Source organism: Puma concolor, chromosome B3 (genome assembly GCF_028749965.1).
Source record: "Puma concolor isolate L17-30 chromosome B3, mPumCon1.1.hap2, whole genome shotgun sequence".
Taxonomy (NCBI): domain Eukaryota; kingdom Metazoa; phylum Chordata; class Mammalia; order Carnivora; family Felidae; genus Puma; species Puma concolor.
In genome coordinates, this window is record NC_141672.1 from 12,942,155 (window position 1) to 12,969,826 (window position 27,672).

General features: G+C 50.1%; 1 protein-coding gene across 2 annotated transcripts in view; it reads right to left on the minus strand.

The window, feature by feature from the left end:
• SLC24A4 (solute carrier family 24 member 4) overlaps nucleotides 1-27,672 on the minus strand; it is a 173,310-nt gene that overhangs the window by 141,858 nt on the left and 3,780 nt on the right. The gene's annotated exons all lie outside the window — the stretch shown is intronic.

The window sequence follows — 27,672 nt, forward strand, 5'->3', positions numbered from 1 at the left end:
AAAGACTAAGGTAGGTACTTATTTCCAAAGGTAGCTGATAGCATTTCCTAAGGGTAGGTTTCATTTCTAACTTAGGCAGCCTCAACTTCTTTCTTGAATGTTCTTGAATGTTAATGGCCTCACCCCCCAGAGAAGCCCCCTTGCAACTCTAACTCACCCGAATTGGGTTGGAACGCACCTCGGGCATCAGCTACAGCCTCCCCTTTTGGCAGATGGAGGAAAAGGTCCAGGGAATGAATGAGTTTTGGGACAGCTCTCTGGCTTCCAAAGTACAGCCCCTCCTAGGCCTCAACCCATCAGCAAATTGAGGCTGCCACGCATCTGACACCATCTTCTGGAATCAGGATCTATGCTGATGACAATGAAAAGCCCTAGTAGGGGAGAGCCCTCCATCAAAGTCCAGATTCAGTCCCCTGGCCAAGAGGGTCCAATGTAGTCCCGGCAACCTTAGGGCCCCACCTCCCACCTCCGTCCCCATCTCTCTATACTCCAAACTCAGCAGTGTTGCTGTAACATACCACACTCTTGCCTGCCCCAGGGCCTTTGTACCTGCCATCCTCTTCCTCTGTCTCCACCAGGGTAATTCTTACTTGTCTAGTGTGTGTCAAGTTGAACACCCCTGCTTTGGGATAGTTTTCTCTTGCTAGGGCGAACCCCCATTTAGGCTCTAACTGCCTCTTGTACTTGTTCTTAGCTCCTCTCACTCTTGGCTCGTTGTTCAAGGTCTATCTTCCCTGTAGACCCTCCTCCTTTCTGCAGACCTTCCTCCCTTCTGTTCAACCCTACCCCACCGCCAACTAAAAACAAGCCTGTAACTTTCCAGGAAGAGAAGGAGCACCTAAAGAGGACTCTAAAGGACTCATGTCTTGCTCACATCCATGGGAGAAGAGAAAGCTGAAGGCATTTATTTCCCCCCACACACACACTTAACAAGAGCCACACACATTTATTGAACTTGAACGCCAACCCTCTGAGGTAGGTTCCGTCATCCCCATTTCATGGATGGGGAAACAGAGCGATTAAAAAAAAATGCCAGAGTCACACAGTGTGTGAAGCGCAGCCAGCCTGCCCTACTAACCACTTGCGCGATGCCTATAATTCACCCTGAGCTTTCCACACGAAGAGCGTGAGGGGTGTGTGCGTGTGTTGCTTTCAGCTAAGCTCTAGGGGAAGGTCAGTTGCCAAAACCCAAATTCCCACCCCTGGGGGAGTGAACAGGACGGCTGGCAAAATTCCCAAGTCCTTGAGCTGCCTCTTTTCCATCCGCATCAGGGACTCCGCTAATGTGCACGAGTCAGGTTTGCTGGTAACTTAACTCGGTAATCCGCACACTGCGTGTGAAAAATGGACTCTCCCTGATGAAATCAATGGCCTTTGAGATAAGTGGAGAAGATGAGGTATCCTTAGAGGAGGTCGTCTCCACCTCCCCACCCCCACCCCAGGGTGACTAGGGAGTGAAGCCTGCATCCTGCGTCCTTAGGTATGGGGCCAAGGCCTGATCCCCAAACGGCTTGGATGGTTTCTGGCTGTCTGATCCTGACTATAAAGTTAAGTGAATCCTGACGCTTGCGTGTTATGGGTTCTACCTTACGCCAATCCTTCTTGCGAAGGGTGTATTAGGACTTCGTTCCTCTTACTGAAGGTTAGAGGTGTGGCAAAAACATATTAACAACTTGCTTTCTTTTTTTTTTTTTTTTTTAATTAATTTATTTATTTTTGGGACAGAGAGAGACAGAGCATGAACGGGCGAGGGGCAGAGAGAGAGGGAGACACAGAATCGGAAACAGGCTCCAGGCTCTGAGCCATCAGCCCAGAGCCCGACGCGGGGCTTGAACTCACGGACCGCGAGATCATGACCTGGCTGAAGTCGGACGCTTAACCGACTGCGCCACCCAGGCGCCCCACAACTTGCTTTCTTTATAACCGGGTTGCAGGAGGGCTAAGAAGTCGCCGGCACCCATCCACGACCATTAGCAGCTCCCAAAAAGAACCACACGGTGATGAAACTGGTGAGATCAGTTCACCAATTATTACTCTGCTGTCTTTCTAGATACAGAGACTTTAATGGGGTCCAATGCATCCGTGAGCCTACAGCTTACTGTTTATAAGTGCATTATTTTGAACCAGGGCAAGCTTCCCTCCGTGATGAGCTCTAAAGCATTCCTTTTGGCCAGATGTCTGCCAGGTTGAGTGGGGAGTGTCTGCCCTGTGGGACCAGGACAGCAGCACACCCTCGAACCCTCGAGAACGGCCTCTTAGGAAGGCAATCAATTACACAGCTCCTTTATCCACAATTCAGGAAGGAAACATTCTGCCATGGGAAATAAGATTCTCAGCCACGCAGAGTATTTGAAAAAAGCAAGTCATGAAAACAACTGAACCGCTCTGCTGGCATGCCAGCCCATTTGAATGAACCCCCAATTCAACAAAGTTTGTATTTTAAAACTCCCTGCAGCAGCCTGAGGGATCCTTGAGGGGATAGAAACGTTCTGTATCTTGACTGTATCCACGTCGATATCCCGGCTGTGACACGGAGAGTTTCTCCAAAGTGCTTCCATTAAGGAAAACAAGGTAAAAGGTAGAAGAAATCCCCCTGTACTGTTTCTTACCACTGCCATGTGACTCAACAGTTCTCAAAAAGTTTAATTTAAAAAGAAATTAAAAAGAATATGCCCTCTATATTCACAAATTCTTCTGATCACTTTTATTGTTTAGGACATTGAAAACTGGGAAGCAGGGGAGTGGGGATTCACAGCAATCACTACATCGGCTTTCTTACCTGGAATTGGGGGGTGTCTCTATTCTTTCCCTCTTGTTTTGTGACAGTTCATTTTATGAGCCTTCTGGAGCCTGCGACATGATTTGCTGCCCCCACTCCCTGCCACCTTGAGAACTGGTAACTCCAGATCATAAGCCACAGTCAGCAGCTAAACCCTCTGCAAAGTCTGGGCTCCTTCGAGAGTTTAGGTGGTCACTTGTATGCGAGAGTCTCAGTAATCACTGCTCCCACATTCACAGAGGCTTGGGCTCCAAAAGCTATCACCGAAGGGGGCCCTTAGAACACTGTGCTTCAGAAGGACTTTCCCCACACACATCAGATGAGGCCCAGAGAAGATACATGGACATGCTGAGCCCATTTTGGATTTCTCTAGCTGAAATTAGACCTCCGTGTGACTCTTAGGGGAAAAGTTAACCCAGAAAACCAAGCGATGAACAACAAAAAACTACCGTGCAGTCTCCATTTCTGATGTGCCCAGTGTGGTCCCCTGGGGCTAGGAATCAGGAAACTGCCCACCGGGGCGCCTGGGTGGCTCAGCGGGTTGAGCGTCCAATTTTGGCTCAGGTCATGATCTCATGGTTTGTGGGTTCGAGCCCCATGTCAGGATCTGCACTGACAGCTCAGAACCCAGAGGCTGCTTCTGATTCTGTGTCTCCCTCTCTCTCTGCCCCTCCCCGACTTGCGCTCTCTCTCAAAAACAAATAAAAACATTAAAAAAAAAAAAAAAAAGGAAACTGCCCACTGACTTTGTGACCTAGAGCAGGGGGGGCTGGCACATGGGGTTAATAAAGTTTTATTGCAACACAGTCCTGCACACTCCTTTGCAACTCACCCTGTAACAGCAGAGTGGGGCAGTTGCCACCAATAGTGGATGCCAGCAAAGCCTAAAATATTTCCTCTGGCCCTTTCCATCAATAGTCTGCTGCCCCTGACTTAGAGCAATAATCACGCGAAAAATGCTACCCCACCAGAGTTTTCAGGTGCCAAGCACCATGCCAACTGCTGTTTCCACCTCAGCTGATCCAATCTGCAAAATAAACCTCCAGGGCTAGGATGGTCTGCACCTCATATATAAGTAAACGAAGGCTCAAGAAGGTTAAAGCCCGCCCAAATGTAATAGTAAGTGGAGAAGCCAGGATTGAAATTCTAGTGTGTCCGACGCTGAGTGCCCGGCTCCCTCCATCACATCACCTCCTGAGCAAGTCTCCCCACTCCTCGTGGGGAGGAGGAGGACAGAGTCACAAAAGAAGCTGTAACGTCCTAACTCCTCCTTTGCACATGACGAGAACAACTCTTTCCCAATCAGGTATCAGGGACCAGGGTGATGCCCCAAATGCCCACTAGAGTCACCTATGGAGATTATAAACCCCCAATGCTGAGGATATACCCCGGACAAATCAAGTCCGAACCTCTGGGCATGGACCATTCCGCAGTGGTTTTCAAGGCTCTCCCAGTGATTCGAATATGCAGTCACCATTCAAAATTACCAAGCTGGGTTGGGGCGCCTGGGTGGCTCAGTTGGTTATGCGTCCAACTTCGGCTCGGGTCATGATCTCACAGTTCATCAGTTCGAGCCCCGCGTCGGGCTCTGTGCTGACAGCTTACAGCCTGGAGCCTGCTTTGGATTCTGTGTCTCCCTCTCTCTCTCTGCCCCTCCCCCACTCAAGCTATGTGTCTCTCTCTCTCTCTCTCTCTCTCTCTCTCTCTCTCTCAAAAATAAACATTAAATAAATAAAAACTACCAAGCGGGGTTGACTTCCATCATTTTCTTTAAAAGTATTTGTAACATACACCTAAAGCCCACGTAACATCGTATGTCAGCTATACTTCAATTAAACAAAAACAGAATGAGTGCAATGAAAGGAAAGCCGTGCAGAAGAACCCAAATGCATAGTTTTCACTAGAAAACTATGTTACTTTGGGACGCCTGGTGGACTCAGCTGGAAGAATGTGTGACTCTTGATCTCAGGGTCATGAGTGCAAGCCCCACGTTGGGTGTGGAGCCTATTTAAAAAAAATTAAAAATTAAAAAAAAAAAAGAAACTATGTTACTTTGGAGAAAATTAAGTTTGATGAAATTGGCTTCCTTATCTTCATAATAATTTTCACAGTGGTGCTACTTTTGATATTTTGATAGAGTTCTATGCATTTTATCTGGTGTATAATTATGTATCCTAGATCTCAAAATAAAATCTGTGTTGTATCATTAACATCATTTTCTTTCTTAAAAAAAAAAAAAAAAAAAAACAAGGACAAAAGTATTTTTATAACCCAGCTACTTTCAAAAAGGTTTGAGATCAGAGTCAAAGGCTGAAAGCCAAGTACTAGGACGCAGAAGTAACGATAAAGACAGAATGGATAATTATATTCCTTAAAAATGCTAAGGGATGCAAGGCAAGTGAGAATAAAACACAGTTTAAGTTTCCTGGCAGCCAAAGCAATAAGGGCACAATGAGAATCTCAGTAACCAATGAGACAAACCATCCCTTCCTGGCAGCTAGCTTACCTCGAAGCTTTGGTGTTCCCAAGTCCGCCTTTTGCCATGAGTGAGGTCTTACACCGCAAGGCAACATACCAGGATCCTCGTGCCCTTCGCTCCTTAAAAGATCCGAAGCATCCCAGCACAAACCAGGTAAAATGAGCCCAGTGGGGGACACTAACTGGGATCAGGAATGCACCTCATCGCTATATTGGCTCCCAAGGAGGAAGAAATAGGAGACTGATATCAGAACCCATAGAAGAGCCTGTGTATTTTTTAGTAAGAATACAGAGTCAAGTGTAAAGCATTTAGAAGGTTAAACGTAACGTTATGTCCAGCCACATAAAGGAACCATACTGGCAGTGAGGACCACACAGGAAGAAGCTCGGTGGGACCCTGACCTTGAGGTCATTCTTATTCCAACCCCACCCCCACCTCTCCCACCCTAGTCCCAAACCACAGGGGTGCCCAAGTCTCCCTGCAGAATCTTCCAGAGCAAGGGAGGTGACATCCACACCCAACCCAGCTTAGTTTAAAAAAAATTTTTTGTAATGTTTATTTATTTTTGAGACAGAGAGAGACAGAGCATGAGCAGAGGAGGGGGGGAGAGAGAGAGAGAGACAGAATCCAAAGAAGGCTCCAGACTCTGAGCTGTCAGCACAGAGCCCAATGTGGGGCTTGAACTCATGAGCTGCGAGATCATGACCTGAGCTGAAGTCGGACACCCAACTGACGAAGGCACCCAGGTGCCCCCCAGCTTAGTTTTTAACGGCGATTGCAGATTCAAATCACTGGGAGAGCCTTGAAAACCACTGCAGACTGGCCTACGGCCTAGAGGTTCGGACTTAATTTGTCTGGGGTATGGCCTCAGCATTGGGGGGGTGGGGGTGGGGGTGGGGGTATAATCTCCACAGGTGACTCTAATAAGCAACTGAAGTCAAAAACCACAGCCCTAGTTCAATGCCAATTCACCATGTGACAATCATTTTCCCCTTTCATAAGTAAAATTACCCCCGCAAACAGCTATTACCGCAATGTGAATAACAGCGTGAATATAAGGCCATTTTATTTTTTTTTAATTTTTTTTTCAACGTTTTTATTTACTTATGGGACAGACAGAGACAGAGCATGAACGGGGGAGGGGCAGAGAGAGAGGGAGACACAGAATCGGAAACAGGCTCCAGGCTCCGCGCCATCCGCCCAGAGCCTGACGCGGGGCTCGAACTCACGTACCGTGAGATCGTGACCTGGCTGAAGTCGGACGCTTAACCGACTGCGCCACCCAGGCGCCCCAAGGCCCTTTTAATAGACGGTTAAATGATGCCCATCTCTCCCTCATGACCTCAGATTTCAGCCCAACATATTACGTTCCAGAGAGACTTCCCTCCTTGCCCGCAGATCACGCTTTCCCATAATTAATGTTTACTGAGCACCTCCTGTGTGCAGAGACTGAGGACATGTGGCCTCATGTGTCCCGTCCCCCCTCCCAGTCATCCAGAGGTAGGGAGGATAAGCCCCATTCTATAGATGGAAAAGTGAAGCTCCAAGAACAGCGTAAGGTTTGAGGACAACAGACCTTCATATTCCTGCGTGGCTTTTTTTTTTTTTTTTAAATCCCATTTGCTATAAAATCTGAACAGTAAATAGAAACAGAAAGCTTCAGGGTACCTGGGTGGCTCAATCAGTTAAGTGCTCTGACTCTGGATTTCAGCCCAGGTCACGATCTCACGGTTCGGTTAGTGAGATCGAGACCCACACGTCAGGCTTTGCACTGACAGTGTGGAACCTGTTTAGGATTTTCTCTCTGCCCCTCCCCCCACCTCTCAAAATAAATAAACGTGAAAAAAAATTTTCTTAAAGGGGAAATAGTCCGGGAGTGCCCTCTGTTCTGGCCACACTAGTCTCCCTGCCCCAGAAACACCCTCCTCAGGCCCTTTGCACTTTCTGTTCCCTTGGCCCGAAACCCAGATCCCAGTACTTCTCCTCCGGCAGAAGAGACACCCAGGCCCTCCCCCCTCACCACATGCAGACCTCGCCCCCTAACAGGCCTTCCCTGGGCTCTCTTTTAGGTCCCCAAACCCATCTGGGTCACTACCTCCTTATCCTCATTTCTTTTTCTCAGGATATTCGTCAGCTCACATTATACGTCTACCTACCCACAAATTTATCTTCTGCCTCCTCCAAGAAAGCAAACTGTTTTCCAAGAAAGCAGGGACTCTTTGTTCACCACCACATCCCCGAGTGCCAGGCACGGCCCAGGTGCTCAATACCCACTGTTGTAGCAGCCCTTGTCATGGGTCAAAGCCTGTTCCCAGTGCTCTAATTATGGTAACGCACTGCTCACCAAGACTACTCACCTCAGGGGTGTCATCACCCACCGTTCTATAGATGGGGAAACTGAGGCACAGAAGAGTTAATGAGGAACTTGCCCAAGGTCACGGGCAGTTAAGTGGCAGAGCCAGGATTCAAACCCTCGGGCAATCCAGCTCCAGAGTCTGCACTTCTTTATTTATTTTTGAGAGAGAGACAGAGTGCAAGCAGGGAAGGGACAAAGAGAGAGGGAGACAAAGAATCCGAAGCAGGCTCCAGGCTCTGAGCTGTCAGCACAGAGCCCCACACGGGGCCCGAACTCACGAACCGTGAGATCATGACCTGAGCTGAAGTCGGATGCTTAACCGACTGAGCCACCCAAGCTCCCCTGGAGTCTGCACTCTTAATCATTTCCTGAATGAATGATTAATGAATCCGTGAGTGGAGCGGCCAAATCCCTGAGTCCCTCATGGGGTTGCTCTGAAGTTTGCCCCTGGGGTACAGAGCACCCTGACTGGGCATTCTGTCCATTCCCTCAGCCAGGCTCCATCAAATCTTTCCATGCTGCCCGGACAACAGTTTGGGCAGCAGCAGGATTTTAGGACATTTCAAAGCCAGGAGACAGCCCGAAATCCACCCAGATACCTTGCTGTGACACGGGCAGCGCAGGGCACTTGGCAAGCTGGCCAGATGGAACACGTGAGGTCAGCCAGGCTCTCCTCGCTTGTGGAGGGACTAAAAGACTAAGCTCCCTCCCCGGCAAGAACCCGGCCCCTGTGCCTCCCTCCCTCCCTCCCTCCTTCACCTCCAGGCAGCTTCCATTTGTACCCCCATGTGACCAGGACCCACTCCTTGTGACCCTTGAACAGGGTCAAGTATCACCTCAGGACCAGTTCCATCCTCTGCCGCGAGGCTGGAGTCATCTCCCCAAAGCACGTGCCTCATCGGCTCAGTCTTTGGCTCAGAAGCCTTCCTCCAACTCCCACTACCTTGTAAGAAACCCAAACTTCTTAGCTGGACAACAGAAGCCTGCTGTCATCTGATTCCAAGATGATCCCTCTTCCCCAGATCTCCCGCCCCTCGCTTAACACTACTCGTGAGCAAATCACACTATTCTACTGCTGAGACCGTATCCGACAGCCTTCGCCCGCTAAAACCATCGGTTATGATACAGTAACAAACAACCCCCTGAAACCTCATACAAACATCATACAACACACTCTTAGTTCTCATTCGCATCACATACTGGCAACCACAGGTTGGCTTTGCGTGTCTTCCCATTCTAGAATCCAAGCAGAAGGAGGAGTCCCACCCAGGACACTCCATCCTCATGGGAAAGGGGACAAAAGAGTGAGAGCTGGAAGAAACACACATGGCTTTTATGGCTCCCCTCAGGTATGGTCTAAGCCGTGTCCTTGGCCAAAGCAAGTATAGGATTGAACAGCCTATAATGCAAGTCGCATCCACACCTATTCAAGAAGATCTAAAGTCAGGTAAATGCAAACAGTCACACGAGCCACTGCAGAAAGCCCTGCCTCGAGACCTCAGTCCACATGATTCCCTCCATCCATAAGGGTCAAAGGTTGTCAACACCCTTACAGCCAATTCCTCCATGAAGACGCATAAGGAAACACCTGGTTCTTCTCTGAGCCCTGACCCCTGCCGGTGTGTCGATGTGCGTCCCTCAAGCCTCGGAGAGCAGGTCAGTTATTTGTACTTCACAGTTCACCTTCCTGTTGGACAATAATTTAGGATCCTTGGAAATGGCATCAGTCTTCCTCCCTGGGGTATTCTGCACGGAGTATGTCTTTAAGCAGTGCAAACGCAGTCACTGAACGAGTTTACGGAGGGCTAGATTTGGCTTTGGACGATTTTTTTGTTTTGTTTTGGGTTGTTTTTTGTTTTCTTTTGTTTTGTTTTTTGGCAGAAAGAGAGTTCCTTTCCTCATGACAACCCGCTGATATCTGGATTCATGTTTCCTCCTCCCTCCCGCACTGTATTAGAGAGAGCCCTGCTCAATTCGTCTACGCTTGCCAAAGTGCCTCCCACATCAGAGGCTCTTGAGTTTCCTGGCTAAATGAACAAAGGAGTGTGTGAGCAGATAGCCCGAGCAGACTTTTAGCTCAGAGGCAGCGAAGGTTTGAGAGGAGAACCCCATCAGTCTGAGAGGCAGGGAGAGTATCTGGGGGAAAAAATCTGGCCTCAAGGATTAGCCAACTCCAGACAGCTATCACTCAGTGAAATGGAGAGTGACAGTGAATTGCTGATTAAGTCTGCAAACTGCTTTCTACCTTGTCTGCCAACTACCCCCGGAAAATAAGACGACTGGGTACTACAATTTAAGACACGGGATGGCATCCAAATACTTCTAAAATAGGATTATAAAAAGAAAGAGGTGAATGAACAGATGAGCCACAACAGACCCCATCAAGCAAACCCCAGCATCATACATTCCTGGAAAGAGTGGAGCAAGTCCAAAGATAGAACCTGGAGTAAAAATGGACTTTTGGCTGGTTTTTTCCCAGGCCCATAATATGCTTACAGAATAACATAAATGCCGTTAAATGTTTCCCCCACATCACTACACATCAGACCAAAGTGAGACTGGGCAACCAAGATTGCCAGACCCTGGAAATTAAATAGGGACAGCAGGCTACTAGACAGTAGCTCCTGAGGTCAAGTCCCGCAGAGACAAATCCCCATCTCAGGGAGGGGCAGTGTTTCCAAGCCCAGGCCATGTGGCCAATAGCACAAAGGCCAGAAACTCTAGCTCTCAATCTCCAGGTGACAAGGAGAATCAACAGCGATCTTCCTGGATGAGAAATATTTGAATGTGGTGCTCTTAATGCAGGAGATTTATTAATGCATGAGATCTCATCAACGAAGGAGACTTCAGTAAAATATCAAAATCAGAAATGCCCCATCGGATCTGCATTTAGCTCTGCATAATTACGGTAAGGCACGTCCACATTTGGGCACCCAAAGGCATCGCTGGTGATTTCAGGTAAGTGTGGGCCTGCCTCCTGACCAGGTTGGCTCCTTGAGGACAGGACCTTTGGCGGCCTCCCTAGAGAGGTGGGTAACAGATACCTGTCGATAATGGGATGGATTTATGGGAGACTGAGGCCGAGGGGCTGCTAATTACCAGATCATTCCCTTGCTCCTGGGCACACCGTCCTCACCACCCTGCACACCCGTGGCAGAAACTCCAGTGTTGGAGCCTGATCTGGGTGAGGAAGACTCATGGGGGACTGCAGCACACGAGGTCCTGGGACTCTCCAGGCCTCATTTCTTGTCCTGCCACCACACTGCAGCTGGGAGTGAACCCCTCCCTGCAGAGCTCCCTACCCTGGCTGCTCCTTACCACCACCTTGGAGCTTGGAGAACACGTCCACCCGAGTCCCAGCCTTACAGATTCTGATTTAATTGGTCTGGGGGCAGGGGAGGGAGGGGTGGGTGGGCAGGCATGGGTAAAAAAAAATTTTTTTTTCAAGCTCCCTAGGTGAGTCCAAAGCACAGCTAGGATTGAAAACCTCAGCAACAGACCTGAAATTTCCTCATATACTGTAACATGCAAGGTTGGGAATAGTGGGTTGGATTGTTAGGCATTTCTCCATCCATACCCACACACCCCAAATATTTGGAAAATACTGGGTTTAGCAAGTTTAAAGCTCAGATAGTTGCACACCCATGTTCATAGCAACATCATTTACCACAGTTAAAAGGTGGAAACAATCAAGTGTCCACCGATGGATGAATAAACAAAATATGGTATATGCATTAGATGAAAGGAATAAAATTTTGGGTGAACCCCGAGGACATAATGCTAAGTGAAATAAGCCAATCACAAAGGACAGATGCCACAGGATTCTGTTTATCATGAGGTACCTGGGGTAGAGAGACAGAAAGTAGAGGGTGGTTTCCAGGAGCTCAGGCATGGAGGAAATGGGGAATCATTGTTTAATGGGTATGGAGTTTCAGTTCGAGAAGATAAACACGTTCTAGAGATGCGGTTGCCCAACACTGTGAATTACTTAATGCCGTTCAACTACAGCGGCATTTAACTTCTAAATGGTTAAAATCGTAAATTTTACGGTTTTGTGCATTTTACCAAAACAGAATGCTTGTAAGTGTAAAGGTTTCTTTTCTTTTTTTTTTTTTTTTTAAGGTTTATTTTTGAGAGAGAGTGTGAGAGCAGGGGAGGGACAGCAAGACAGGGAGACACAGAATCCAAAGCAGGCTCCAGACTCTGAGCTGTCCGCACAGAGCCCGGTGCAGGGCTTGAACTCGTGAACCACGAGATCGTGACCAGAGCTGAAGCTGGATGCTTAACCACCTGAGCCACCCAGGTGCCCCTAAGTATAAAGGTTTCTTTACTGCAGAATATTCCAGAACCTTGAACACACTGCTGCGGCCCCCTCTGTCCTCACCAGAGGCAGACTTTACAGTCTTTCCCAGACTTATTTGATCATGGAAGTTTTCTTGAGCAGGAGATGGAGGGAGGGGGCAGACCACCTGCGGACCGGTGCTGCTCAGGGAATGCTGGGTCAAGCTTCACATCCCGGAGCTCTGGTTCAGTAGCAGTCACAGCACCAAGCAAAACAGCCCACAGGTATGGTCTCTTATTTCTGCCAAGACCCCCCCCCCCCACCGCCCCAGGTAAGCACTTTGACCCCCACTTCACTGATGGGGAAAGTGGAGGCTCAGAGAGACCAAGAAACCCGCCCAAGGCCACACAGCTCACTGGCAGGCCTGGGACCCAAGCCCAGGTCCAGCAGACTCCATACTGTTCTCACTGCTCTAAGTGTGGTCTCCAGAGAAGCACAGAGATCACCCAGGAGTTTGTCAGAAATGCACAGCCTCAGGCCACACCTCAGACCTCCCCCTGCATCTGCCCCTTTAACAAGGCCCCCAGGTGATCACGGGCACATTAAAGAGGCAGAAGAGAGCTCAAAACCTGCTGCCTTCCTCTCAGGTCCCTTCAGACATGATTGATTCTAAGCATTCATTTTGAGCTTGGAGCTGGGGGGGGGGGAGGGCGGGGGGGGCGGCTGCAGAAACAGCAGCAACATCTTCCCCGTGCACGTGGTCTGCACCCCCTCTCCTCTTTTCCTTCTTCCTGCTAATGCATTCGGGTCACCCAAAGCCCACAAGTCATTTAGTTACACCACACTACATTGGGATTTTTGCCAGCTCAGGAAAAACAAGCATAGTTTAAATGATTTCAAAGCAATTCTTTCAAGGGCTTGCCCTCCCCCGGGGCTACAGAAGAATTACCCAGAAATGGGAGAGAGAAGAGACGGGACACAAGGGCCGGGGCCAGTCCACCCTGTAGCCAACATGGGGGTGTGGGTGTGTGTGTGTGTGTGTGTGTGTGTGTGTGTGTGTGTGTGTGTGTGTGTGTGTCTCTCTCTCTCTCTCTCTCTCCAGCACGCTGCCAAATCCAAATACCCCAGGTGATGGGATTTCCCTCCATTTTCCTGGGGAGGCTGTTGGAGAAGCCAAGGTTTCCTTTGAGAGGCACTTCGGGGAGGCCGGCTGCCTGGTTCTTCCCCTCCCTGGTCTGCCGATTCCCCAGGTACAGCCTCTAGGCACCGGGTGAATCTTGCGAAACCATCCAGTGCCCCTTCCCACAGTGTTTTCAGGGAGGCTTAGCTAATTGGCCAGAGCCACTTAGCTTCCCTAATCTTCGCTTAAAAGTCATTCTATCTACGCCATTAATTGCCTTTATCAACACTCCTGTGGGCCTCTGGGACGTTTCCACCTTTTTCTGGTACCCGGTTTCTCCGGGCTGGGACCACCCTCAAGCGCAGAGACTATTCCTGGCTCTCTTCCACCCCTCCTGCCCTGCAGGACCCAGTGCCGTGTCCACACCCTCATCCGCCACCTACAGGGAGGCTCCCTGCACTCACGGAGAGCACAGCACAGGCATGTCAGTGGTCCCCTGGCCCCTGTGCTCGTCTCCAAATAAGGTGAGGCACGAAACTCACCAGGACACCAAGGGAGGCTAGGCTGTTGTCACCGGGCCAGGTGCCCACCTGAATGCCCTTTCAGGAAGAGGGCTCGGTTCCCCCCTTTCCTGCTCATCAGAGGGGGTGGAGAGGGACAGAAAAGGAAACCAGGAAGAGGCTCTAAGTAGTGATTGTCCCGCAGAGAAAGGACCCTAGAGCCTTCCCTTTCTTGTGTACACGCGGTGCTCTACATTTTATAAACTCTTTCCCGTGGTTTTGTTTAAATGCCAATGTGTGGCTTCTCACAAAAGCACCTGCAAAGTCCTGCTGGGATTCAGCCATGCTGATGTAAAGAGCGTAATAAGCCGGGTGTCCCAACACTTGAGGTGGAGTGCAGAAGGAACATGAGGGCAGGGCTCCATGCTCCGCTGAGCCGCGCTCCCTGGGGCCAAGATCCACACCTTTGTGTCCCTTCAGCTCCCCGCCCGGCAGGTGCCCAGGGTCCTTGCACGTGGGTGAAAAGAGGGGTGAGCAGTCACTCGGGAGGCGAGAGTCAATCTTTCTGACTCTTAAAACCCTTCATGAGCCAGAGGGAGTCCAGCCGCCCGAGCACGGTAGCACCTTGGGCTTGGCACAATGCAGCCACAGGGCCCGCCACGTCCCCTCAAGGACCCAAACCCAAGACCAACTGAAAACCACCACACTTATCCCTGATCCGGCCAGGCTCTGTACCACCCTCCGTCTGCGATCACCACATCCACCACCAGGAAAATGCCGCACACTCCCTTCTGTCTAGCAAATACCCACTTGCGTCAAAGCACAGCTCAAATGCTGCGCGCTTCGTGATGCCTTCCAGCCACGCTGGGCATTACAGAGCGTCATTCCAGGTCACGCACGGAGAGTACAAGTCCACCTTCTCCTTCTAACCTGGGGACTCACGGAGGAGGACAGGATCTCTCCCCCTCCCCCATCCCAACATCCAATCAGCACCCCACCCACGGATGTCCGATGTCAGAGGCACACTTAGGAATATGAAATTCAGGACAGACACCAGCCGCTGTGCCCGGTCCAAGACTCTTCTTGGACGAGGGTCCCCATACAGGGGTCCAAATCTACAAAAGGAAGGAGTGCTTCCCGGGCCCCCATCTTGGATAAAGGTGGTGCCAGGGACCATCCACCTGCACCTGGGAGCAGAGCCAGCCCCCGCCTCTCAGCTTGCAAATCCAGCACCTGCTGAGATCTGTAGCCTCCACCTCCCCAGCTATTGCTCAGCTTCTCCCGTGAGACTATCGCTTTTGCCTACGTCTCGCCTAAATAATGGAGCGATAGCTCCAATTGTTTTCTCGGGCTGTTTTTTTTTTGGGTCCCCAAAAGCTCATCGGGCATAATGCCAAGTACTTTCACATGTGCCTCAGCTGAAGCTATCGTCCCACGTGGCCCGCGGAGTCATCTTCCCAAAACACAGAGCTGCTTGGAACCACTGGCCCCCACCACCCAAAGGCCTTCGGGTGTTTACGGCTCTCGGTCCCGCACACACTCACCACAGGTGACCTGCCTAGCCTACCTGCTCACACACCTTGTGCCCCGGTTTACCGAGCACCCACCTGTCCCTCAGCCAGGGGACCCTTCATCTTCCCCCAAAGAGCTCTGGGGCCAGGCCGCCCACGTTCGAATCCCTGCTGCTCACACCTCTTGTAAAAAATGGGTCGGGGCACCTGGGTGGCTCAGTCGGCTGAGCATCCGACTTCGGCTCAGGTCATGATCCCGCAGTCCGTGAGTTCGAGCCCCGCGTCAGGCCCTGTGCTGACCGCTCAGAGCCTGGAGCCTGCTTCGGACTCTGTGTCTCCCTCTCTCTCAGCCCCTCCCTCACTCATGCTCTGTCTCTCTCTGTCAAAAATTAATAAACATTTAAAAACTTTTTTAAAAACATGGGTATCACACCAATGAGGATACCACCACCTACCTTCCCAAGACTGTCACATGGGCCAGCAAGGTGGTGCACGTCAGGCACGGAGAACAGTGCTATTCGTGGGTCAACCCCACTATTACCCTTCAAAAGTCAACCTGCCCATCTTCAGGGACCCCTTTGATGTGGTGCACCTCTTGGTTCTGACATCCAGGACTTAACTGTCCCTCCTCTGTTCCCACCATAGGGACTGCGGCCGTTCACACTCCCCCTCGTATTAGGGGTTAACTTTGTCAACTCTGCTCCTCTCCACCGGAATCGAAGCTCCCCGGGGGCAGGGTCCACATCCAGGTCAGTTTCCATTTCCCCACCGGCCCAGCAGACAGGGTTGGCCAGTCAGCATTCACCCAGCAACCAAACATTAAACCCAAGGATGGCTTCCGACCTGAGCTCAGAGAAGCTGTCCTCAGGAGGCCTCTTAAGTAGGGTAATTTTTTTTCATACAGGTGATTATTTTAACATGTCTAAGGGCAAGAGCTGAACCAGCTGGCTTGAGATCAGCCCAGCTAAAATGCTGGTCCCTGAAGTTGGCATGCGTAATGGAATGAAGGCAGACATTTATAGCATGAAATGAGGGAAACCGATGGCAGGGTCCTAAGGGCTGGTATGTGTGGGGACAACCGAAATGATCTCCATATCTTTCCATTCTGCCTAAAGCGTCCACCAACAGGCCCTCTGCCTCACCCGAGCCAAACACAACGCTTCGGCCAAATCCTCTTTGCGGTTTTATGGATCAATTCTGAAAAGCCCAGATAACTGATTTTCTCTGGTCCACAAGGAAGGAAGCCTTCAAAGGGGCAAGCATCTACCACAGTTGTGCAAACAGTGGTAACGACATTCTCACAGCACTTTGCACTTAATCTTCAAAGCTCATAAAAGTAACAGAAACACCCTTCTGCCCATTTCACAGGCAGGAAACTAAGGCTCCCATAGCAAAGTGTCTTATACAAAACTGTACAGGTTGTGTCAGGGCCAGAGCACAAACTGGTCTCCAAATCCCTCATTCATCACATCCCACATCACCAACAGGAAGGACCAGATTTAAAACCCACATCGGGAGACCCAATGCAGCCTGTATGGGCTGGGCAGTCTTTCAGCATCAGCCATGCAAAAGTCAACAGCTTCTCATCCTCAAAAACTTAACAACAAGCAAACAGAAGTCCAGATGTTCATTTTTTTTAAGTTTATTTTGAGAAAGAGAGAGAACAAGTGAGCAGGGGAGGGGCAGAGAGAGAGGGACAGAGAGAATCCCAAGCAGGCTCCCCACCGTCAGCATAGAGCCCAACTAGGGTGTGAACTCACAAACCAGGAGATCGTGACCTGAGCCGAAATCAAGAGTCGGACACTTAACCGACTGAGCCACCCAGGGGCCCCAGTCCAGATGTTCATTTTTAACTTGAACGTGAAATAAAGCAAGTGCTGCATTGACAAAATTCACCCTCAATCCTGCATCAGAGGCCAGTCCTAAACGTTTATCCTGTAAAATTATAGTTTAACACAAGTTATTTTTCAGAGATAATTTCAGCAGCAAGAATTTGTACAGCACTTGCTCTGTGCCAGGCACTCTTGTGAGCGCTGTACCGCGTGGCCTCCTACAACGGCGCGCGCGCGCGCACACACACACACACACACACACACACACACACACACCCCCACACACCAGGCATTGCTCTAGAGCTTGGGCTACCTCTGTGAACAAAACAAACCTTTCCCCCTCCCTGAGGTTAGAACACAGACAAAGTAACTAGCTCAAGGTCAAGGTCGCCTAACTGGGAAGGACAAACACAGGACTGGAAACCAGGCAGTTTGGCTTCAGAGTCCACCTTCTGAACCCTTAATCCCTCCTGGCTGATTGTTCTGATCTGTCCCAAGGCATCAGGCTAGAAGGGGCAGCTAAGGAGACAACAGCCACTTTTGCGGGGCAAGCTCCTGGACAGGTAGATGGATGGGGGTCTGTCCGTCCCGTCACCATTGGCTGCAAGCTGAATTGACACCACATTCTAGCTAGCCTCAGAACCAAGGATGCCAGGGACACAGTCCTGCCCTCTAGGAGCTCACAGGCTGGTGGGGAAGGACTGGCAAACATCTCCATTGGTACAACCGCAATCTGTCCTGAGCAATCACCGAGCTCAGCACCACCTGTGAACTGGGGTGACTGTCCTACCTCTGGCTCAGTAGGGCCCCCGTGAACCAGTCTGCCAACTCCACCCTGGGGTCCGGTACATTTCCCAGCCCCGGCCCCCCTCCTTCTGCTTTAAAAAAAAAAAAAAGGTAATCTGATTCAGCCCTAGCCCTGGTTAAGCACAGACTTCTTGCTAAATCCCCAAAGCCTAATTACTTACTATTCTGCACGGTAATCTTAGGAGGTGTTTGTTTTCGCTCTCCCCTCGGAGAGCTGGTGAGCAAGCAGCAGCGGTTGCTAGCAAGCATTGCTGCAGGTACAGACGTGATGCTGCGATTTCCCAGGCAGCGTGTTCAAGTACACTGTGCCTTCTGCTTAGCATGTCCTTCCACGGCCACCTCCTACCCTTCAAGGCTGGGATCAGAGGTCATCCCCGGGAAGGGCACCATTCCCATGAACCACTGCACTCTTTCCTCCCGAGGCAATTGCCACAGGCAGTTCTGAGTTATCTGAGCACCACCCCCGCCCCCCCCCCCCCACCTGTCTCCCCTATTCCGTGGTGCATTCCATGACAGCAGGGCCCCGGGCCATTGAGGCTTCAGAGCCCAGCCCGGTGCAGAGTGCACAGGCACTCAGAAATGCATGTTGCATTTGATTTCTCTTGCTAGGAGACCCAGGGCTGGAGCCCTGCACGGTGCTGAATTAGCAAAGAGCACTGTAGGTCCAAAAACAGAGTGGTCATGCTTTCCCATCCATATGGGGATGATCCACTGAGCAGAGAGCATGCCTTGCTTTGGCTTCTCAGCCACACAGTGACTGTCTGTTCTTTTCCCAAGGGGGGCATTCCACGGTCCTTTCAGGAGAAACTTGTGTATACTGTTCTGGCACATTTTTCTTCTTTTTTAGTAAACCGCTATGTTCCAATGTCCTCTTCAATAACGGGCCATGTTTAATAAATTTATTTTAAAAGCTTTTCTGTGGAGTTGAATGACTAGCTCTCTTCCACCCAAGGCAACACATGGCACTGCTTAATGCTTTCCATTTTTAACTTGGGGAGGAATGTTCCTCAGAGTTCAAGAGGAAGCCGAGTGGGCGCTCTCTGGATTGCGGGAGGCCCGCATGGCACCAAGAGTGGAGAATCTGGAAGTCGGGGGGTAGCAGATGGCCCAGTAGGGAGGAGAGATTGCTAGCAGATGGCCCCAATAGTTTGGATAAGGGGGGGGAAAACTTTTAATAGCCAAAGAAACCCTGAGAAAGAAGAATAAGGTAGGAGGCATCACACTTCCTGATTCAAGCTAACTTATAAAGCTCCAGTTACCAAAACAGTATGGTACTGCATAGAAACAGACAAGCCAACAAATGGAATAGGATGGAGAGCCCAGAAACAGACCACACATATATACAGTCAACTGTGTGTTGTAGTCAACTGTCCTAGTCTTTGACAAGGGACAAGGGAGCCAAGAATACTCAACAGAGAAAAAAAGGTCTCCAACAAATGGTGCTGGGAGAATTGGATATTCATATGTAAATGAATAAAACTGGACCCCTACCTTACACCGCTTACAAAAACTAACTCAAGATGGATTAAAAAGTTAAAAGGTAAGACCTGAAGCCATGAAATTCCCAGAAGAAAACAGAGGGATAAAGCTCCTCAACACGGATCTTGGCAGTGAATTTTTGGATACAACACCTAAAGTACAAGCAATAAAAGCAAACATAAACAAGAAGGACCCCGTCAAACTAAACAGCTTCTGCAAAACCAAAGTATCAACAAAGTGAAGAGACAACCTACAGAATGGGAAAAAATATTCACAAACTATGTATCTCCTAAGGGGTTAATATCCAAAATACGTAAGGAATTCAGACAACTCAACAGCAAAAAAATAATCAATTTAAAAAGGGCAAAAGACCTGAACATACATTTCTAGAAAGAAGATCTACAAAAGGCCAACAAGTACATGACAATATGGTCAACATCACTAGTCATGGGGGAGACGTAAATTAAAACCACAGTGAGATACCACCTCACACCTGCTAGAATGGCCAGTATCCAAAAGACAAGGTGTGACAAGTATCGGCGAGGACGTGGAGGAAAGAGAACCCAGTGCCCTGCTGGTAGGAATGTAAAATGGTGCAGCCACTATGGAAAACAGTATGGAGGTTCCTCAAAAAGTTAAAAATGGAACTACCATATGACCCAGCAATCCCACTTCTGAGAATATACCCGAAGGAAATGAAAATACTAATGAAAGGATATCCGCCCCCTCCCTATATTCACAGCATTATTCACAACAGCCAAGATGTGGAAACAACCTAAGTGCCCGTTGATGGCTGAATAAAGAAGATGCATATATGGAATATACACAACAGAATATCATTCAGCCACAAAAAAGGCGGAAATCCTACCATTGTGATGCCATGGATGGAGCTTAAAGGCATTATGCTAAACGAAATAAGTCAAATAATCAAATACTGTACGATCTCACTTATAGGCGGTGGGGAGGAGACAACCAAACTCACAGAAAAAGAGATCAGGCTTGTGGTTGCCAGAGGTGGAGGGTCGAGGAGGGCATACTGGAGGAAGGTGGTCACGAGGTACAAACTTCCAGTTACAAGAGAATTAAATCCTAGGGATCTAACATACAACACAGTGACTACAGCAAACCATGCTGACTGCATGGTATATGGCAAAGTTGGTAAGAGAGTCAATCCCAGGAATTTTCATCTTAAGGAGAGAAATGTTTTTTTTCTTTATACTTGTCCACAGAAGATGGATGTTAGCTGAACCCACTGTGGTAATCGGTTCACAATATATGCACATCAAACCATCACACTGAAGCCTTGAACTTCTACGGGTATGTACGTCAACTATTTCTCAAGATAAGTGGGGGTGGGAACAAACTTTTGATTGCAAACAAACCACTATTAGAAACACACCCAGAAGCAGAGCCCACACAGATGTGTGTTACTGCAATGAACAGGCACCCCATTTCTCAATGGGGTTCCCAGACAGTGGGGTGCCCAGACAGTGACAGAGACTGGAAGTGGCAGTGGAAGGCTCCATTTCCAAATCATCTTTTCCCACCCATCCATTGATAATTATGGATAAGGATATAGGCTCACAACTCAGCCCATCCAAATTAAAAGGCTCCACAGGGAATATTTAGGGCAGTGAAACTATTCTGTCTTATCCCATAATTGTGGACACACATCATCATAGATTCATCCAAACTCATCAGAAGTACAACACAAAGAGTGAATCCTGATGTAAACTCTGGACGTTAGTTGGCAACAAATGTACCACAGTAATGCAAGACATTAGTAGGGGAAGCTATTGATACAGGAATTCTATTTGCCACTCAATCTTTCTATAAACCTACAACTGCTCCACAACATTCTGTTAATTAAACACACACACACACACACACACACACACACACCCCCCCCCCCCCCTGGCCTCACTTCTTGCTAGCTAGGTGACCCCGGACTAGTTATTTCATCTGAGTCTCCTTTCCTCATCTGCAAAATGAAGACACTAACAGCACACACCTAAAAGGGAGGTTAGGAGGAGCAGGTGGTAGCCACCATGATGACGATGACAATGACAGTGACAGCAGGAGCCATGTGCTTGGGACACCTGAAACACTTAATGCCTCCATAGATCATGTGGTCTCAGTCTTACAGCAGCCCTATGAGACAGGTAGGGACTGCTGCTATCCTCAGTTGACAAAATAGAAAACCTGAAGCATAGAGAGATTATGTAAGTTGCCCAAGGTCACACAGCCGGCCAGTGGGGGGGCTCAAACCCACACATCTGCCTTCACCCCGTCAAACGGCCTTCTCCAAGAAACAGCGAGCTGGTGCTTGCTGGGGAAGGAGCCCTTTCTGGTGGCTGCAGAGAGCGCCAATACCGGGACCCAGATCTTTGGTCCCTAAGCCATTTGATTCTCTGTAATAACATCCCTACTCCCAACCCCCCAAATGCAAAGAACGATCCCTCTGATGATGAGCTGCCATCTTCCTGGGCCTCCACTTGTGATCGGGCTGGTGGCTGTGCAAGCCCATCAGCATTCCAAGGTGGTTGGGGACCCTTTACCCAGGAAACCACCTGACTCTGCAGGTTGCCCCACCCAGCAAACCCCCTCCCCGGGCCGGAACTTCTGTCCCTGTCCCCCCTGGGGCCATAACTGGACTGACCTCGCTGCACCCAGTAACTAGTTCAATCCTTGCTTCTCTGAGTCAGGGTTTGCGTTTACGTAACAACTTTAAAACTTCAGATGTGCTGATCTCCCAAGCCTGCTGAAGCAGCATTCGAACAGACACTGGGTCAGAATCCACACGCTGAGCCACGTCCCCAGTAGCACCTCACCTCCACACCCACATCCTGATGTACTTTCTGCGGCTCTAGGTCCCCTCCTCCCACCCCACCCCTGCTTTCTCATGCTTTCCGCACCTCTGCTCCCCACACACGGGCGCCTACAGAGACCCACTGCAGCGCTCACCTGCTCAGTGACCTCATCTCCTCCCAACCCAGCCTCCACGTCAACTCCCATGTGCGGGCCCGCCCCACCACCTTCACCACCCCCCTCTCCTCCCACTGTGGCCGTGCATCAGCCCTGGCACAGAATCACGGGTGAGGGTAGATCAGAGCCAGCTTAACCGTTGAAGAGCCTCCATCAAGAGCCCACATCCACCACTCTGCTCTCCTGAAAGCCTAGGAACTGCCTCCGTGCCCAGATCTCTTTCATGTACCCGTCACCCCAGCAGCCGTCTTTTCCCAGCTTTCCTTCCATGGACACCAAAAGTTTGCGTCCTCCCAAAATGCCTATGTTGAAGCCCTAAGCCCCGAAGTAATGATATTTGAAGATCGAGCCTTCCGGAGATGATCTAGGTTAGACCAGGTCGTGATGGCAGGGTTCTGGTCTGATGGGATCAGGGGCCTTACAGGAAGGGACCGCAGGGAGCTGGCTCTCACTCCCTCTCTCTCCTGGCCACGTGAGGGCATAGCAAAATGAGGGCAGTCCACAAGCAAGAGTTCTCATCAGAACCGGATCAGGCCTTTAGACTTCCAGCCTCTGGAATTGTGAGAAAAGACATTTCTGGTGTTTAAGCCACCCGGTCTTTGGAATTCTATTATAGCAGCCTGAGCAAAGATAGACACATAGTCATCAGCCATTTCAAATTGAAGACTATTTGAAAAGCAGAAAACCAGGGGTGCCTGGGGGGCTCAGTCGGTTGAGCATCTGACTTTGGCTCAGGTCATGACCTCGCAATCCAGGAGTTCGAGGCCCATATCAGGCTCTGTGCTGACCGCTCAGAGCCTGGAGCCTGCTTCAGATTCTGTGTCTCCCTCTCTCAAAAGTAAATAAACATTGAAAAAAATATTTTTTTTAAGTCAAGAAGAGAAAGCAGCAAACCAAACGAGACAAAGCAAATCCCTCCAGGATCAATGGTGGGGGTGTGAGGAGGGGGCAAATCTCCCCTCTCTTTTTTCGAATACAGGCATAGGATATTGGGCACACAAGTGAAGAGGCAGGACATTGTGGAGGACAGAGCACTGACGACTTCAAATGTGACGGAAAAGGCAGCTAAAGGGGGGGGGGGGAGGACCCACCCCAGCTTTACAGCCAACGTGTAAAGTAACACCTCATTGTCCAGAGCAAAAAAACCTAACAGTTTCTCAATTTAGAGGTTAGTCCTGCAAGGTGGGCCAACTGCCAACATCCCAAATCTTCAAAATATTTTTTAAAAAATTTGTTTTGAGGGGGAAAAAAATACACATTTGGCAGGATCCCTACTTAACTTGTCCTCATAAAATTCAATTAACAGATAGTTTCCCAGGACCTACAATTCACAAGCACTGTATCGTGTCTGGGGGACGCAGATAAGAAAAGAAAATAAGGACAACGGAAGCTAACGTCTAAGCATATAAGAATTCCAAGGGTATCAACTCTTTATTTCTAACAATCCTCTGAGGTGGATGTAATTATCACCCCCTTACTGTCCCAGAAGGAAAAACTGAAGCATCTGCTCGTTTTAAAAAGCAAACAACGCTCAGTCGGGAAGTAAACCAACAATATAACAATGCACAATTGTGTCTACAAAGAACAAGGACAAGAGAACCGGTGACCAGAAGGCTATTGGGGCACCTGGGTGGTTCAGCTGGTTGAGCGTCCGACTTTGGCTCAGGTCACCATTTCGTGGTTTGTGAGTTCGAGCCCCATGTCGGGCTCTGTGCCGACAGTTTGGAGCTTGGAGCCTGCTTCAGATTCTGTCTCTGTCTCTCTGTCCCCTCCCCTGCTCATGCTCTCTCAAAAATAAACATTAAAAATAAAATAAAATAAAAAAGGAGCCTACTTTGGGTTGGGTAATCAGAGGAGGCCCATGGGACATGTCAATGACAACCCATTTTGGAGGATCGAGGGGGAACAGCATGGTTCCCAGAAGCTCCAAAAGTCAGCCACAGGACATGCTCGCCACCAGTCCTAATCTCACAGGTCAGAGCTAGGCCCAGGCATCCGTATTTGTCAGAGCCTCCAGGTGACAGAATCCCGGGTTCCTCCCACTCTGGTGCCACTGCCAGAGACATATACAAACTCTAGTTCCTGAAGGTTTGTCTCCACCCCCAAATTCCTACGTTGAAGCCCTAGTCTCCCAAGGTGATGGGAGTCGGGTGGGACTTCTGGGAGGTGACTGGGTTTGGAAGAGGCCATGAGGGCGAGGTCCCCATGGTGACAGGAGTGCCCTCATAAGAAGGGGAAGAGAGACCAGAGCTCAGATTCTCTCTCCACCCGGTGAGCACACAGGGAGGCAGCTACCTGCAAGGCAGGGAGCGGGCCCTCACCCGGAACCACGTCTGGGCTCCCCAGCCTCCAGAGCTGTGAGAAATACACATCTGAGCCACCCCGTCTGTGGCATTTTGTTAGGGCAGCCCGAGCTAAGACAGTTCAAAGTCACGGCCTCTCGTTCCTATTCCATGCGTTTTGCGTGGAGGGACCCACCTCTCTTCTGCAGTGCTCCCTCTTCATAGACTGTGAAAGAAAAATTTAAGTCCTAAGAGGCACCGATCTCTGGGGGAAGATAAGGACTTTCCCACAGACCTCAGGGGTCAAAAATGATGATGATTTTTTTTTTTTAAGCTTCCCTACATTCAAAAATGAAACCCACTGGTTTCCAGGAAAGTCTCTAGGTTATCCCAAGTCTTAGCCTTCATTCAACATTCAAATACTTAACTGAATGCCTACAAAGGGTCAGGCAGCATCCTGGCTCAGTGCTTCTGGGCCGGTAGTGTGCACACGCATGGCCCCCGGGGATCTCGCTGGGATGCAGATTCTGATTCAGGAGGCCTGGGTGGACCTGAGACTCTGCATTCCCGACAGGCTGCCAGGTGATGCCAATCCCACTGGACAGCAGGTCTCTAGCCCAGTGAGCATCAACCCTGGCTTCATCTTGGACTCACCAGGGAGCTCTTAAAAAGTACAGATTCCCGGGCCCCAGAGCAGTGAAATCAGACACTCCAGGGACAGGACCGGAGCATTTCAGAAGCTCTTCCAGGGCTGAAAGATGTGGGCAGAGCTAAGAGTCACTCTTCTGAGCACAGAGCAGTGAGCGAGGGAGCCCTCAAGGGGAACAGAGGACAAGTAAGCTACTTTAGATGGCGACACGAGTCACAGAGATATAAGGTAATGTGATGGGGGAGGTACCCAAGCCGCGATGCGAATAATGAGATGGGAACACCAGCAAGGCCTGGGGAAGTGGCCCCAGGTGGAGCAAAGAGCCCATTTTCCACCTCGAGACTTAAGAAACCACCAGAGCAGGGTCCCGTTCAGGTTTTCTGGAAAAGAAACTATTCCTTACAAAAACATGAACTTTTGTTGACTGTCCATGAGGGGCAGGGGTGCACTTTAGCTCTAGATGTTCTGACAGAGCAGGAAATTCTTAAAGCCCCATCTCCCCACATGCCCCAGAGACCTCATCTGGCAGACCAGGACTGGGGGTCCCCTAGCCTGGGGAGACAGATGCAGAACAGAAACCTCAGAGGATGCAAGAACCCTCCGTGGTTCTTTAGAGGCAACTCCTTTAACTGTGTAGAGAAGAGAGTGGTCACCCTCTGTCACGCTCTGAAACTGTAAGTGGGAGGAAGTTCTGATCCACCTGTACCAAAGCAGCGGCCTGGGGATGGGACCCTGTAAGGGAACAGTTACAAAGAGTTGAGCGCCTGCTCGGACCAGAAGCAGAGCCCGGGACTCAAGTGTATGCCAGCCCAAGCCCAGCCCTCCCCCCCGCGCCACCCCCCCCCCACCAGCAATTAGCTTAGGGAGTCATGTGACCCAAGCCAACAGAACTTCACTACCTCCGAAGCGCCACCGGTACCCCTCCCGGCACTGTGAGGTCTGGGAGGACAGAAAGCTGGAGCCTAGTAACCACCTGCCCACGCCGGAGGACTTCCGAGTCCAGAGACAGAGAGAAACTGAGTCATGACACTTCACCTTTGATCTCACGCTTTCAGGGACTGACCCGATGAATTCCCTTTGGCACTAAACCCAGTTTGGGCACGTTTTCTGTCTTTGCCCTAGAGGCCCGCCTCATCTGGAGCCCAGGACTACGCCAACTACTTCAGACCCGGTCCTCTGAGCCCCTGAAGGGTTCCCGGGGGGTTGGTGACTGTGCGCAGGGCCTCTGCCATCCTTCTGCCTCACGGAATGTTCCCTAGGTCAGGAGCCCGTCTTCTACAGGACAGTAAGCTACTTGGCAAAGCTGCCTCTTAAGCTTGCTTATACACCCTCCCCAAGTGCCCACTGGAGGGCTGGACACATTACAGCAGGCGTGTGCTACATGCTTGTGAAATGGCAGGGGGCCCGGGGATGAGGTAGCTAGAAAGAAGTCGGGAGTCAGCCCCCACCTGGGCTGCAGGAAAACTAGAGCAGGTGCAACAGAATGGGGAGGGCGTGGGATCCAGACCCAGGTGACCCAGGAATGCTCCTGACCGCCAAGAGCTCTTGGGGAGTCACTAAACTTCTGAACGTCCCATTGTTCATCTTTGCAAAAACCCTGGAAGGATAAATGCTTCATACTCAAAATGTCCTTTCACTCCATCATCTGAAGCTTTATGGAATCCTCTCTACACGCAGGGCCTGATTTCAGAAACAGTCAACCAAAAGCATAACCCACGGGTGTTCACTATTGCTAAAGATACTATTTCCGATACCCTCTCTGTAAGGGGGACAAGGCCAGGTCTTCCTGCCGAATAGGATGCCTGCCCCACAATTAGTCGGGTAATTTTTGATGAGACAGTACACTGAAGATACAGAAGCAATAAGGGGGCACAGGAGACTATCCCAAGAAATGGGGCTCTGTCTCAGCCAATGTGCCCAATGTGACAGAAGTTAGAGGAGGGCATAGCCTGACCAAGAGGAGGGTACCAGAGAGCCAGAAACCAAAGATGCACTGCTCCAGATTCTTTACCCAGAGTAGCAAAGTGTCCCCGGCCCTTGCGGATGGTGCGGATTCCAGCGTCTCAGGTCCCCGGAGGACACGGACCCCAACATTAGTCTCTGGCTGTACATGCATGTGTTCACCTGTCCGGTCCATGCCTCCACCCCTTCTGGTAATGAAAGATGTCCAAGGGAGGTTAAATGACTGGATGAGCACTGTGGCTGGGAGAATTACCTGGAATTTCTCAGGAATCGATGGTCCAAGTTCAAAGTCAATCCCAGCAGCTTCTCTGCAGGCCTGCACTCACCTACCCTCCCTGCCCCCACGTGGCCTTCTCAGAAGGCATCCTGAGGGGAGGGAGGTGGTTGGTGTAGTAACACAGGCTTTGAGGGAGGACCCTGGCCTCCTATGCCCGTGGAGATAAGCATTTTAATCACACAGGCCTAGATCCCAATGCCAGCTTCACCCCCCCAGAAGTCCTGTGACTTTGAGCGACTCCTATCTTCTCCCTAGAGGTTTCCTGACGTGTAGAATGCAGAGAAGGCACGCCTACGAAAATAAGTCAAGACTGCCATCCAAACCTGCATCTTTGCCCTGGATTTCCACTTCCTTTTACACACAGCCTTACCG